The sequence below is a fragment of the Rhinopithecus bieti genome, unplaced genomic scaffold (assembly GCF_001698545.2).
Source record: "Rhinopithecus bieti isolate Rb0 unplaced genomic scaffold, ASM169854v2 scaffold_5476, whole genome shotgun sequence".
Classification (NCBI taxonomy): Eukaryota; Metazoa; Chordata; class Mammalia; order Primates; family Cercopithecidae; genus Rhinopithecus; species Rhinopithecus bieti.
Genome location: NW_016805433.1, coordinates 4,018,871 through 4,027,388, shown reverse-complemented (window position 1 = coordinate 4,027,388; position 8,518 = coordinate 4,018,871).

Genomic DNA, 8,518 nt, shown 5'->3' with positions numbered 1-8,518 from the left:
TCACTGCAAGCTCCACCTCCCGGGTTTACGCCATTCTCCTGCCTCAGCCTCCCGAGTAGCAGGGACTACAGGCGCCCGCCACCTCGCCCGTCTAGTTTTTTGTTGAATGACTTTTACTAAAATGCTGATAGCAATATGGACAATAAGGTCCAGGATGAGGTGGTCTCAGATGGAGATGAGGAACTTTTTGGGAACTGGAGTAAAGGTGACTCTTGTTAGGTTTTAGCAAAGAGATTGGTGGCATTTTGCCCCTGCTCTGAAGATTTGTGGAACTTGAGAAAGATGCTTTAGGGTACTTGGTGGGAGAAATTTCTAACAGGAAAGCATTCAAGAGGTGACTTAGGTGCTGTTAAAGGCATTCAGTTTTATAAGGGAGGCAGAGCATAAAAGTTTGGAAAATTTGTAGCATGGCTATGCAATAGAAAAGAAAAGCCCATTTTCTGGGGAGAAATTGAAGCTGGCTGCAGAAATTTGCGTAAGTAGCAAGAAGCCTAATGTTAATCTCCAAAACAATGGGGAAAATGTCTCCAGGCCATGTCAGAGACCTTTGCAGAAGCCCCTCCCATCACAGGCCAGGGGGTAAAAGTGGTTTTGTGGGCTGGGCCCAGGGTCCCCATGCTCTGTGCAGCCTAGGAACTTGGTACCCTGTGGCCTAACCGTTCCAGCCATGGCTGAAAGGGGCCAAGGTACAGCTGGGGCTGTTGCTTCAGAGGGTGGAAACTTCAAGCCTTGACAGCTTCCATGTAGTGTTGAGCCTGGGGTACACAGAAATCAATAATTGAGGTTTGGGAACTTCAGCCTAGATTTCAGAAGATGTATGGAAATAACTGGATGCCCAGGCAAAAGGTTGCTGCAGGGGCGAGGCCCTCATGGAGAACTGCTAGGGGAGTGAGGAAGGAAAATGTGGGGTCAGAGACCCCACACAGAGTCCCTCCTGAGGAACCACCTAGTGGAGCTCTGAGAAAAGGACCACTGTCCTCCAGACCCCAGAATGGTAGATACACCAACAGCTTGCGTCATGCACCTGGAAAAGCCACAGATACTTAATGCCACCCCATGAAAACAGCTGGGAGAGAGGCTGTATCCTGCAAAGCCACAGGCACAGAGCTGCCCAAGACCATGGGAACCTACCTCTTGCATCAGGGTAACCTGGGTATGAAACATAGAGTCAAAGGAGATCATTTTGGAGCTTTAAAATTTGACTGCCCTGCTGGATTTCAGACTTGCATGGGCCCTGTAACCCCTTTGTTACACCCAATTCCTCCCATTTGGAATGACTATTTACCCAATACCTGTACCCCCCATTGTATCTAGAAAGTAACTAGCTTGCTTTTGATTTTACAGGCTCACAGGAGGAAGAGACTTGTGTTGTCTCAGATGAGACTTTGGACTGTGGACTTTTGAGTTAGTGCTTAAATGAGTTAAGACTTTGGGGGACTGTTGAGAAGATATGAATGGTTTTGAAATGTGAGGACATGAGATTTGGAGAGTACATCTTTATCAGCAGTGTGAAAACAAACTAATACACTCTGTCTCCAAAATATATGTGATAGGGACTACCACTTCTCCGATTTTAGATCTTTAAAGGGGAACCAATCTCTGTCATGTCTTCAGGAAACAATATTGTTTTTTATTTTCTATCTTTAAGCTTGGTAATATCAGAGGCTGTATCTTCCTCCACAGCCAAGGACCCAATGTCGAACACTATCCAATAGTACATTTGAGAGCCAGAGAAATGACCATGCAGTAGATCTGCAAACCAAATGGACCCACTGCAAGATAAACTTTAGCTAGTAATATTTTACCTTGCCCCATTCACCTCCATGTAACAGGGCCCACGGTGATACTTTGGCTCTCTGCATATCAATGTCAACCCAGATCCTGTGTCCAATAGTCTCCCAACTGTGTGTATATTCTCCTTTCCAAGTATATATTTACCATGTAAATGTCTATGGATCCATTTGGGAAAGACTAGACAACTTTAAAGTACATACAGAAGGGGGGTACTAAGGAAATCTTTAAAGTACATACCAGTGGTGTTTTTCCTAGGAATTCAGCCACCTCTTTAGTCAGTAGGTTCTAGATCTGAAAACTGTCTGAAATCTAATAATCAAGCAAGGGATCATGATTTTTTTACAACTTACTTCCTTGGACCACTACTAAAACCAGCTGTGCTAGTTCAGATTCTCCACTACTAAAACCAGCTGTGCTAATTCAGATTCTCCACTACTAAAAACAGCTGTGCTAGTTCAGAAGGCAATGTCAAGATAATGTTAGCAGCTCAAGAGATAGTGGTCCAAGAGACTTACCTCCTTGGACCACTACTGAACTTACTAAGACTTACTTCCTTGGACCACTAGTTCATATGCTCCACTACTGAAATCAGCCATGAGAAGTGCAAGAGATTTATTTGTTGATGCGTGTAAAAGCTAAGGCATTAGTATAATATGGGAAGGAAAAAGAAAAAGAGTAACTTTACAGTAAAGAAAACTGACAAACACTACCTCAGCCAGTTGATCCAAGTCAACATCAAGTCATGTTAATAGTGACGTTAATAGTATGCATTTTTGATATGATGAGAATAGCACTTTTCCTCCATGGTCTTCTTCCCAAGAATACATAATCCCAGCCTAACTGTGAGAAAAGCATCAGATGAATCTCAACTGAGGAACATTCTCTAAAATACTGACTAGTACTCTTTAAAACTGTCAAAGTCATCAAAAACAAGGAAGTCTGAGAAACTATCACAAACACAAGGAGACTAAGATTAGAAGTATGTCTGCTCAATGTAATATATCCTGAATGGGATTTTGGAAGGAAAAATAAGAGTATTAAGTAAAAACAAAAAATAAAGTATGGATTTTAGCTTAATGATAATGTGTCAACATTGTTTCATTAATCATGAAAAATGTTCAATGTAAGATGTTAACAATAGGGGAAAGTGGGTATGAGTTATATGGGAACTCCATACTATAAGATTTTCTACAAATCTAAATGTGTCCTAAAATATAGACGTTTCCCTTTGGGAGGCCAAGGTGGGCAGATCACGAAGTCAGGAGATTGAGCCCATCCTGGCCAACATGGTGAAACCCCATCTCTACTAAAAATACAAAAAATAATTAACTGGGCCTGGTGGCGGGCGCCTGTAGTCCCAGCTACTCAGGAGGCTGAGGCAGGAGAATGGTGTGAATCAGGAGGCAGAGCTTGCAGTGAGCAGAGATTGCGCTACTGCACTCCAGTCTGGGTGACAGACAAGTCTGTGTCTCAAATATATATATATATGTTTCTTAAGAACATTTTGTAAAAAGCAATTTATGGCACATGAAAATTACATAAAATTTAAATTACAGTGCCCATGAGAAAAGTTTTTTTGTAACACACACACACACACACACACACAATAAATGGCAGGGGAAACAGGAGTAGACAGAAAATGCTTTATACCACAATGTATATCTGATACTTATGAAGGGGACTGGGGCAGGGGGGAAGGACAAAGATTAAGTAGGAAGAGGCTCTGATTGCAACTCTGAGAAAATCTGAGCCCACACAAAAATGCTCAATGGAGATCTTTTGTGTTGCGAGAAGTACGTGTTGGGCAAAAATGTCTTAGTACAGTGTCATGCTTAGTCATTGAGTGGGGCCAGGAAAAGTGCGGCCTTGGCTGAAATGCTGTGGCAGATTTCGAAGGTGCTGCAGCTGGAGACTGTCAGCTCACTGCACTCCTTTTGACACGTTCTCTTGAAGGGAAATCTCAGGGATGTGCCTCCATATTGCCACAGGGGTAAAGCAGATTCACCTGAGTAACTGAGAGCAACACTTCACATAGATCAAAGCTGTAGGGAAAAGAAAGAGAGATCAGATTGTTACTGTGTCCATGTAGAAAAGGAAGACATAAGAAACTCCATTTTGACCTGTTCCCTGAATAGCTGCTTTGCCCTGAGATGCTGTTAATCTGTAACTTTGCCCCAACCTTGAGTTCACAAAAACATGTGTTGTATGGAATCAAGGTTTAAGGGATCTAGGGCTGTACAGGATGTGCCTTGTTAACAAAATGTTTACAGGCAGTATGCTTGGTAAAAGTCATCGCCATTCCCCATTATCAATAAACCAGGGACACAAACACTGTGGAAAGCTGCAGGGACCTCTGCCCTGAAAAGTCAGGTATTGTCCAAGGTTTCTCTCCATGTGATAGCCTGAGATATGGCCTTATGGGATGCGAAAGACCTGACCATCCCCCAGCCCGACATCTATGAAGGGTCTGTACTGAGGAGGATTAGGAAAAGAGGAAGGCCTCTGTCTCCTGCCTGCCCCTGGGAACGGAATGTCTCGGTATAAAACCCGATTGTACATTTGTTCTATTCTGAGATACGAGAAAAACCGCCCTGTGGTGGGAGGCAAGACATGTTGGCAGCAATGCTGCTCTGTTACTCTTTATTCCACTGAGATGTCTGGGTGGAGAGAAGCATAAATCTGGCCTACGTGTACATCCAGGCGTAGTACCTTCCCTTGAACTTATTTGTGACACAGATTCCTTTGCTCACGTTTTCTTACTGACCTTCTCCCCACTATCACCCTACTCTCCTGCTACATTCCTCTTGCTAAAATAGTAAAAATAGTAATCAATACCGAGGGAACTCAGAGACTGGTGCCGGTGCAGGTCCTCCGTATGCTGAGCGCCGGTCCCCTGGGCCCACTGTTCTTTCTCTATACTTTATCTCTGTGTCTTATTTCTTTTCTCAGTCTCTCATCCCACCTGACGAGAAATACCCACAGGTGTGGAGGTGCAGGCCCCATTCACAAAGCATTTGTACAGCCTATCTTATAGCTTTTAAGGTTTCAAGGAGAAGTTGAGGGGAAATAACTGTGGGGTTTTGTTTTAAGAAGGATTTTGACTGAAGAGTCTGAGATTAAACTCTCCTCCATAAGAAAAATAATTCCTGGAGGATGAGATGAAAATTCCAATTGACAAGCAGGTCAGGAAGATCTGAAGCTATATGGTTAGGTCACGGTGTAATGGCCTGCGGATAAGTAACTGTGCTTTCCTGAACTTTTGGATACTGAGCTCAATGCACAATATAACCCAAATCACAGGGCAAGAAGCATATACAAATATTAAAAGGACACAGAAATGCAGTGGTGAAAGAGTGAAAAGTGTTGGACTGGCAAATCTGACAAATTGTTATGAGGAACACCTGACCCTGTTGTTGGTCCAAATGTTATGCGTGAGTAGGAAACTCAGCTGGTGCCACTGAGAGTTAAGTAAGGAAGGGTTCTTTAAGTGGGAACCTTGGAGTAGTCAAAGCTGAAAGACATGGAACCATTTTAATAGAATTGTCCCATTTTAATAGAATGGGGTACAATAGGAAACCGTACTTCTGGCAGAAGGCTGGTGGAGTGCTATAGGGAAGGACATTGGGCTTTTAGATCTAATGATCCTTGATTCAGTTACTCACCACTTTGTCTTTTAAATATAACTACAAGCATCCTAGTGGGTACTGGTTGAGACTATACCTACTAATGAGTGGCTTCCATAATTTTAAGATCAAAGATTCTAATAAGAACTTGAACATTGTATGAAAAGCATTTAAATAAGAAACAGGCAGCTCAGCAAACTGAACTGATTAAATGCAGATAATATATTCATAAACCTGCAAAGGTGAGTAGCATGGAAGGAAACCATGGGATCTATGAACAATGGAAGTCACGTCACTACGGACAAGACTGTCCGCATGAAATGACTTACCTCTAACATTGAAAGCTTGTGCCCCACTGTATGAGACTCTTAATTCATAAAAGGAAAAAAAAAACAAAACATGGAACTCGACTTATGGATGACAATGCTTGATTAATAGAGATTTGTATTTGAAAGAATGCCAACTAACAGAAAATTTCTAGTTAAAAAATGAAATATATCAGCAAAATTGACAATTATATCCAATGTGGCTGGCATAAACTCCCATTGAGATAAATGGATGAGATAGATAGATACATACATTGATATATACTATTATAGATATCTATGTATATAATAACTCAGTCAATGACTAATGTTCTAACCATTTGTTTTAGCAAGTGAGGCACAGTGAATCAGACATAAAAATACCAATCATGGTGGCTGGGCCGGCGGCACGAGGCGCGCGCGCGCGGGGTCCCGGTCGCGAGGAGGAGGAGGATGTGGCGCGCGGAGGGGAAATGGCTGCCGAAAACAAGCCGGAAGATGATCATGGGAACAGCAATAGTAGTCACGTAAAATCTTTTACCGAAAAGCTGCTTGAATGTCTGCCGAAATGTTCAAGTTTACCAAAAGAGAGGCACCGTTGGAACACTAATGAGAGATCATGATGCAGCCGTCCTTTTGGATTTCTTTTTAATAATGTGTGACCCTTCACCTTTGATCCCCTGACCTGCATTACCTTGGCTCTCACCACACACTTGTTCATGGGCGCAGCAAAGAAGAGGGATCCACAGAGCTGGAGCCGTGAGGGCTGACACATTGGAATGAAAGCTGGCAGAATTCGTAGGGAGAGCTTTCCCATCCTGCCAGCCCCATGTCTGGCTTTAAGACAGTTCTATTAGTGAATTAACTGTTCTCAAAACCCCAAATTAATTTGAACCGAATGTTACTAAAAATGAAATAGAATAAAGTGACCTACTCTTGCCTCATCCAGAGTTACTATGAAGGAGCTCCGCAGCCTGACTGAGCTCTGGAGAGCAGGGCTCTGTGCACACGCCTCCCGGTCCGGAGGCCTCCGTGACCATCCATGATGCCACTCTGTCCCTTCAGCAAGCTGCCTTTTTCTTACTAGCACCTGCCCCAGCGGTGGTATGTTTTCCTGTCAGTTACCATCTTCTTATGAGAATGGAAGCTCCATGAGAGAAGGGCCTTTGTCTTCTCCCTGTGTATCTCCAGTGCATAGGACAGTGTGGACACAGTGCAGAGTCTAAATAAATGCTGTTGAACGAAAAAAAAAAAAATACCAATCATTAGGATGCTGGATTTAAAAAAAGCCATGAGTCTTTAATTTAAAAGTAAATAGTGGTCATATCAATGCCCTTCAGTCACATTCAGAGGTAGAAAGTGAGAGTGACTGAGACTACAAGATACATTTATTTATGAAAGCTTTGGCAATGTTAAGTGCCTGAAATGATTGTGCATAGGGCAGTAAGCTAAGTGTCAATGGACACATTTCCAGGAATTGCTCTTGTTTCTTGGAATTGTCCAGCTTGTAAATAGCCAAAGATATTTATGTATTAGTCAATAAACAGATCAAAAAATTAAATGGCCCATCACCCATAAGACCAACAAGTTTTAACTAGATTTTCTCTCATATTGACATTTTTTTCTAGTTTTGACTTTAACACTGAGGCCTTAACAAGGACACAAAAGGCTAGAAAACCAGAGTGTCCACAAAAACAGACCCAGACTTAGATATCAACAGATCAGGGAATAAAATTTTATATTACAAACAGAATAGGAGAGGAAGGACCAGGAAATTAATGTGAAGTGCTTTTCTCAATAATTCATACTCACCACAAAGTAGTAGAATAAATGAATATTAAAATGAGCAATTTAAGCAATTACTAGATAATATTTGGGGTGGCAGAGCATTAAGGAGTAATATTCCATATTAAAAGTATGTGCTACAAAATTCATATTGAAGGGCAATATAGTTGGATCACCAGTTGAATTGTCTAATAGATAGGCTTGGCAATGAGGTGGTAGAGGTAAAAAGTGTAACTTATATCATGATTAGCCAAGTAATATTTAAAACAATTTCTACTCCTGTCATTATTTTAAAAGCAGAGATTGTTATATGTCTCCTAGTTAGAAACATTAAATTCGTATAATCTGTGACTTGCTATACAAATGTTACTGCTACAATTTCATCAATAAATTGCCTCTTAAACCTAAGGCAGATGCCAGCAGAAGGAAATCTTCACAGATGACATACTTAGTAAATGCTTTGAATGTAGGTTTGGAATAAACAGAGGAGAGAGCTTGGTCATGCCATATTTGCTTCTCATTATTTGGAGTATTATTCCAGGCTGTCTCCTCTGATAGGGCAAACATATATAAGGAAAGATGCAAATAGAGAAAAAGATAAGTGGTAGGAGAATCAGGCAACCTTATTTCAGCACTTTAAAGAACAGTAGAGAACAACAGAATGTGCTCTTAGCATTCTTACTTCATATGTCTGTACTCCTTAAGAAAGGATCTGGAGAGAAGGTACTAGCAGTGATCCAGCCATTTTGAGTCTGTTACCATGGACTTGGACAAGAGGCTATCCTGTATGCTCATACAGTGTATGGGCAATAACGGAATGAGCATTGTGGATGTGGCCAATTCTTAATGAGATGGTTGCAATTTGGAAACAGAAGTGGGAAGAGTAGGCTATTTAATCAGTATTATTTCTCCCTAAGAACCCAAGGGAAAATTTACTTGACAGAACAGCCAGCCATAATGCAAAACAGTTGCCATGTTTCAGAATCTATTATTTTGAGGTACGGAAATATA